This window comes from Otolemur garnettii, unplaced genomic scaffold (genome assembly GCF_000181295.1).
Source record: "Otolemur garnettii isolate 467f Iridium unplaced genomic scaffold, OtoGar3 scaffold00150, whole genome shotgun sequence".
Classification (NCBI taxonomy): domain Eukaryota; kingdom Metazoa; phylum Chordata; class Mammalia; order Primates; family Galagidae; genus Otolemur; species Otolemur garnettii.
In genome coordinates, this window is record NW_003852545.1 from 3,502,978 (window position 1) to 3,510,795 (window position 7,818).

A 7,818-nucleotide genomic window follows, 5' to 3' on the forward strand; every position below is an offset into this window, starting at 1 on the left:
CACTTGTTTGTGAGAGTAGATTTTATTTCCTGTTAAAACTTGGCAAATGCCGGTGTTGGTGACAGCATCGAGCCCTGGTCTATTAAAATATATCCGTTCTATGGGCACCACATACTGGGACCTTCTGTCTTCATTCTGGGTTAGATTAATGGTGTTTCAGTGGGGCACAAAGTTTACACACCTTCTTGTTCTACCTCCCCAAACAGTGATGAAACATGTATAGAAACCCCACTGGCAGGAAAAAATGAGTTTAATCACTGTATACATTCCTCCACTTGTTTATTCCTCTCTCTAGCTAAATATCAAAGTGCCTCTTTAGTCAAAGCAAAATAACTCCAGCAGGTGTTCATTATTGTCTAACAATTTTCCCTCTCTTTAGGGACTGTGGTCATCAGTGTCTTGCACCACGGGCTGTCTTGTTCAGGAGAAAAAAAAAAGCCCCCCACAGTGACAACAAGATTATTTAAATGAACCTTCACTGGAGAAAACATTCCACTTCTGGATTATAATATCCTTCACATGCCACATAATAGATTTCTTGGACTAGAACGTTAGCAAATATATGTGCACAATATCATGAGAGCCCCAGTAGGAAAAGTTACCTATGGAGCAGCCAGACAGATTTATTTCTCTATTTCTTTGTGCATTTTGCCAGTAGTATGGGCACTGATAGGTTTTCCACTATCAAATATACCCATACTATTCTCTTTTTGATGCATATATTTGTTGAAGATTTAAATTTTCTTTTTGACAAAATCAATGGAAAAAAATAGCTGATAGGAACCTAATTTCTCCTAGTTAATTAAAGACAATTGGTAATTAATTGGTATTTTATGTCATAAGGCCATAAAATGCCACAATTTATCCAGATTTCTTGTTGAAACCTTATTCATATTAATAATATCATTTGTTCCCTTCTTCCTTTTTTTGGTTATTCAGAAAACTTTTATTTAACTTTCTTTGTTTGCGAGGAATATAAGAGTTTTCCAAATAACGGTAAGATGGATAACACATTTGTTTAAAAAAGAGAAAGAAAAGTAAAAATGTGTTGGGATCAATTATTTTTATTGTTTTCTTTCCTCTCCAGGGAAGAAGAATCCCTGACTCATTCACTGATTTATTCACTTTACATGTATTTACTTAACACATGAATTGTTCAGCCATCAAAAAAAGAATAATACTATTTTCCTTCAACTATTCATGTGGTAGGGTGAAATAAGTGACTAGAAATCTATGAACTGAGGGCATTGCTGCACTTTTGAAAATGTTTTAACTATGTTGGATGCATTACCTATGTGTACGTTATAGAGACCAAGAACCATCACCAATATAGAGGTAATGAGAACAACCCAAGTGAAATCATGACAAGTCGGGGGAGCCTGGGACACCAGGGGAAAGCAGAGGGTAGTCTGCAATCGCTCCCCTTAGATGAGTTGGTCCTTGACAACGTACAACTGTGTAGTCAAGGAAGCACAAGGCACCATGTGGCAGGCGTACAGGAACTGTGAGTTGAGGAAGCTGAAGGGAGAGCTCTGCCCTTAGAGATCTACTCTACTCTACTCTAGTAGTATAGCAACTATACTGTAGCAACAGCAAGAAGTTACAGAGAATTTTTGGCAAAGAGGGTGATGATATAGGCCCAAGAAACACCTTCTTTGGACAGATAAGGCAGGAAAGGGATTTGTGTGGAAGAATCCTCACGGGTGTCACACAGAGAGCATTCAGAAACCACAGAAAGACTCAACTGCTAGGCCGCAGCCTCCAAGGGAAATCAGTCAGGGCCCATCCAGCACCTGCTCGTGTCCTCTGTGAAGCCGTCCAGGCTAGATGCCCCCAGCTCTCTGCCAGCCTGTTAGCTCCACCATAGCTGAGGGTAAGGTGACCAGATGTACCAATTTTGGCGGACAGTCTGGTTTTTCAACAATTTGTCTTGCATCCCGCAGCGTTTTAAAAAAGTCCCGTTTTTTGGAAAGAATGCACGAACGGGCTGGAGAACAAGAAGGGAATGTACGGTTTTCAGCCACCATATGGCTATTTCGCCAGAATATGAGTTTTATATTATTTTTGTTAATTTTATAATGTTAAACTGTAATAAATAATTGCTGAGAAGTGATTATGGAGAACAGCTTCTCAAAGTTTGCCTGGTAGTCAGGCTCTGCCCCTGCTCCACCCCCGCCCCGCCCCCGCCCCGCCCCCCAGCCATGTTGTCCCACCTTACAGATGTTAAAATCTGGTCACCTACTGAGGGGACATCTCTGATATGGACTCTGCGGCACTCACAGGCCCAGTAGGGAGTGTCCCTCAGATTTTTCGTATGCAGACACCGCCAGTTGTCAAAACTAGACTCTTTTTCTTTTCCTTCTGGGCACAACATCCAAGCCCCCCTTGAAGACAGGTGTGACCATATCCCTCTAATTCTACCTCATGGAACACGAGTCCAATAGCAGTGACTTACCACTGTTGGTCTAGGCTGGTCAACACCTCCCACAAGACCCTCTATAGTTTCACTTCTTGGCTCCTGTGGTAGGGACAAGACAGTCTCAGAAGCCACAAGTGACAGAGCTTCTGTCACCGAGTCTTCGGCCCAACCTGACATAGAATCCCAAGTCAATAGACTCCCTTTTACCCACAGTGGCTGGTTTTATAAGAAATTCCAGGTGTCTTTCATGGATTAAACTTGAGGTATGCAACATGAGTTTCTACTAATTTCCCTCATGTCAGGACCATTTAATGAGGGCTGAGTCCCATACTCTGCATTTCATGTCATATACATTTTCTCTTACTTACTCTTTTTTAATGCACTATTTTCCAGATCATAGTAATGAAAAGATAGTCTTACATTTATATTACAAGTCTTTGTCCTCTGATAGAAGGACTTGATATTGCTTGAGATTTTAATAAGTGAAATTTTTGTTAGAAGATCAATTATGAAATTCATAATTGTCCTTTTATATTGCAGTGTCCTGGGGGAAGAGCAACGTAACACAGAGGGCAATAAGAAATGGAAAACACAAGTACAACTTTGTTGTTAACTGGAGAAGAGTCCCTTACTCTCTGCTGGTCTCTTTGGAAAACCATTTAACAGGCTCCAGGTCACTTATGTGGAAAGAGAAAGCAGATTAATGCCATACAGATGGGTTTGAATGTTAAATGTACTATAGCTCCAATGACTACTAAATAAGTCTAATTCACTGCCCCCAAATTCTGTAAAATTGGTCCTTCTTGGATTAAGCAAGATGCAAGAATGGGCAAAAAAGGGAACACTTCTCACTTCTCTGGAATATAATAATTTTAAAAAAGGGAAAAAAAAAAAACTGTACCGGCAATGCTCAGTCTTTGAGATGAACCCCTCTCTCCACCTGCTTCATTTTACCTTCGCTGTTCCCTAATTACAGCACAGCCTGTTCATTATCATCGTGACCTGCAGCCCCTTAACTCATTCCTCATTCTCCTAGGACAGTATTTCTCGATGTGGGATCAGAGCAACATTTCCCCCTATGTGACCCAGAGCACCCGTGTCAGAATCCCCTGGGGTGCCAATTTCAGCACAGAAACCCGCCTGCACCTTATTCCTCCCAAATCAGCATATCTAGAGCGAGGCTGGGGAAATTTTACCAAGCATCTCAAGTTAGACTCACAGCTCCGCTGACAGTCACACTCTGTTGCCCCCTTTTTCTTTATGACCCGCATTGCATTATACACAAGGGGAACCCTTTAAAGAATGGCTTCACTAAGTTAGAATCCCTCAATTCCTCGCTATTCCACAGCCCTGGAAAAAATCTCCATTTTCTATCTTCGTTACTGTCTCTCAAGCTGCCGTGGTTTCTAGAAGTTTTCAGAAATCCTGCTAATTGCACTAATTGCCAATGCTTGCTCTCTAAGCTTAGCCATTCTCTTCATGTTGCCTTTCAATTTCTTGCTACTGGTCTCTCATCATTCCCCAAAACAGACTTGCCCAAACTTCCTCCGCTCTCAAGTCTTCACGCCCCTTCCTAAAGTTCCCGCTCTTATTATGCAATGCAGCGTGCTCCAGAAGTTACTGCTGAAGTCATACACAAGGAAAATAGGAAATGGTAGCTAGATACACATTTATTTCCAAAATAGTCCTCACAAAATTTTACAAAGAAGTGGCCAACATGTAGAGAATACTTTGTAAATACTTTCTAAGATGTCTGGGCACCCTGTGGAAATGAAGGCATATCCTCTGTACTCTGCTAGCGTACTGAAAAAGGCAAACAAATGTCTTTTCCTGCCAAAACCAACTCGTCTACCTGTTACCCTGGTCATATCCTTTCTCTCCCTTTTTAATGGCCATCTCAGTTCCTTTTATGGCTCCGCCCCATGCTCCATGGTATATGGAGTTTCCCCATTCTAGAGGGGAATGTTATAAGAAGTGGTAGTATTCTGGCATCCCTTGCAAATGTCTCTCCCTCAAGCTAACCATACTGTCTCATCCTCTTTTCCTTTTACCATCAAATATTTAAAAAGAATATTCTGCCCTCATTGCCTCACTTCTTTCTTCATTCACTTTTAAAAATTTGCTTTGTTTTCACACACGTTATTGGAGAGAGACTGCTCTCCTGAGGAGGATCGTGGTCTCTGGATTGGGAAAGTCGATAGCATTTTTTTTGATGCTGTTGAAGCCACTTCCCTTTTTAAGCTCCTTAATTCTTGGCTTTCATACACCTTGACACGTGCCTGGTCCTTCTCCATCAACTCCCTGTTACTCGTCTGCCTGTGCCATATTCCTCCTCACCCCAAATGGAAATGTTTCTGAGAGTTTTGTCCTCAGCTCTCAGAAATGATTAGTGGGGTGTTTCCTGTGGGAATTGAGCCTATTCCAGGCTATCAGCTTTGTGCATCATCAAAATATGTATGTATCTGATTTTTCATTGGCCCTTAGCAGCAATTCTTTTTAACTTCCACATTTCTGCCAGGAGTCTCTTTACAGATGTCTTGGTGTTGTGAAAGATGACACAGGTTTTCTTGGCTGTTCTCACTTCTTTCTGAACCTTCACAGGTAGAGTCTTTAATATCCATACAGTTATTAACAATAGTGTTCACAGAAATCTAGTTTTTTCTATTATTCTCCTCGATGTTATTCCAACCACTGTCTGACTCCCAATTCCAAAGCTTTGTCTGCATGTTTAGGTGTTTATTACAGCAGCACCCTGGTACTTCCAGGTCCCCAAATCTGTGTTTGTTTTCTATTGCTGCTGTGACAAATTACCAGAAACTTAGTGGCTTACAGCAACACAAATGTATTGTTTCATATTTCTGGAGGTCAGGAATTTGAAATAGGTTTCACGGGGCCAAAATCAAGGAGTCAGCAGAGGCAGTGGTGCGGCTCCCTCCGGAGGCTCCAGCGTGATTCAATTTCCTTGCATTTTCCAGCTTCCAGAGGCTGAGTTGGCCCACGGCCCCTCCTCACCTTCAAAGTCAGCACAGTCGCGTTTTCTTCTCCTCTTTGACCTCTGCTCCCATGAAGGTATTTTCTTCCTTTCTGACTCTGAGCTTTCTACCTCCGTCTCCTAAGCATCTTTTTCTTTACACTGAGCCTACCAGGATAACGCAGGAGAACCCGCCCATCGCAGCATCTGAGTGTAACCACAACTACAGAGTCTCTTTTGTCACCAAGAATAGAAACACATTCACAAATTCAAGGATTAAGATGTGGACATCTTTGGGTAATCATGATTCATCTTACCACAATATCCAAATCTCAAGTTCCAAGCTCCAAAGCACAATTCCGACAGCTTGCCAGTCATTTCTCTCTAAATGCTGTTTTTGGCGGTTCGAAAGCCATGATATTTCCACCAGGACCAAGTCACCCTTCTGACATCTCTTTGTGCTAATGATATAAACATTGTAATATTTTGTTTATATTATACTTTTTTGTAGAAAAGGTAAATATTATATATTCCACTTCCACAGAATCTGTTAAATAAATCCCTTTATCTCTAGTCTCATGCCCTCCTGTGTCAATTAGCCCCTCATTACAGCCTGCCTGGATAATTCTTATTCTTAAAGTCATGTGTTTTAGCCGTTGTTTACATTATCTTCACAAATTATACATCATTTGTGTGCAGAAAATATGCCTTGGCCATCTCTTGATGACCTGCAAACTCAGAATCAAATTTTGTGTGTGGGTACAAAAAAATAAAATTAATTATCTATGATTTCACTTGGATTATTTTTTACCACCTAGAATCATTTCCCAAAATTCTAGATGGTAAAATCCTGTGGTAAAATGCACTTAGAAACAAAGATGTTTGTAACCCAAATAACATTTTTACTTAGTGAGATTTAGAACTAATTTCAAAAGTCTATGGAAATGGTTTGTGGTAAGTCAAAGATCCTGCGAAAGTTTCCTTATTTTTTATATGAGATCAAATCTCAGAAAACTTTTTTTTTTTTTTTGGAGGTAAGGGTTTCACCCTGTTTTCTCAGCCTAGAGTGCCATGTTATCAATCCTCCCAGCTTATAGTAACCTCAAACTCCTGGGCTCAAATAATCCTCCACCCTCAGCCTCCCAAGTAGCTGGAACTACAAGTACCTGCCACAACATCTGGCTTGTTTTTTCCATTTTTACCTAATTTTCTATGAATAGAGAGGGGATCTTGATCTTGCTTGGGCAGGTTTCAAACTCCTGAGCTCAAGGAATCTTCACCTTGGCTTCTCAAAGTGGGATCATTCTAGGGATGAACCACCACGCCTGGCCTTTTTTTCTATTTTGTTACATAGGAGACATATACAAAGTTTCAATTCTATTTCTCAAAGTAGACTACCTTTTTCCCCCTTACAGCACGAGAGCTTATGAAAAATAAATTTCTAACCACATTCTCAGAGGTATTATTAGGTAGGTGCTTATTTGCTATTAAAATGACAAGCAGCATGTTCTATGATTCCCTTCTTCTTCTTCTTCTTTTTTTAATCTAGGGTAAAATAAATAAAAAACTTCAACATTGATGGAAAATGTATTGGCAGGCTCTTCCTTATTGTCCCTCTGTCAGCATTTTAATATTGTTCCAACTGAGTTCAAGAGGGTCACTTTTTAATAAATGTAGGACCATGTAAAGGCTTTTATATAGAAAACCAGGCCATCCTGCCTTTTGTCAGTTTGCTTATGTTGTACCCAGCCTTCTTTCCCTTGCTGTGCTGATTTCATTACTACCTTCTATTTTTCTGGGCCCCAGCTTCACCACACACTAATGGACCAAGCCTATTTCACACCATGTAATACCTTGCATTATATAAGCGTTTGTTTACAAAGGCATTGCCTTAAAATAGAGCAGTGGGAAAAGACAGTGCAGAGCACCAATTCTATTGCCTAATATCATTAGTGGAAAATTTATTGTCGCGGAGGTAGTGCAGTGCTGACAGTAGGTTTGGTGAAGCCACATCTGTTTAGCCTAATGTTTAAGGAGCAGGATGTGTGACAGGGAATGAGAATATGCCATTTGATTTGCAGCTACTACCTGACTTCCAAGACGATGGGTTGGTGCATAAATCAGAGCAAGCCATGATTACAGCGCAGCAACTGGACCAGTCTCCAAAAGCTGAAGCCCAGGTTTAAGTAGATGAAAGGATTTTGCACCATGGTAAACAGTACTTTTAATACATTCTCTTCATGTCAGGACTTCTGATTCTCAAGTAAAATTGCTTTAGAGGCAGTTTTTTTTTTTTTTTTAAGAGACAGAGTCTCATTTTATTGCCCTCAGTAGAGTGCTGTGGCGTCACAGCTCACAGCAACCTCCAGCTCCCAGGCTTAGGTGATTCTCTTGCCTCAGCCTCCTGAGGAGCTGGGATTATAGGCAA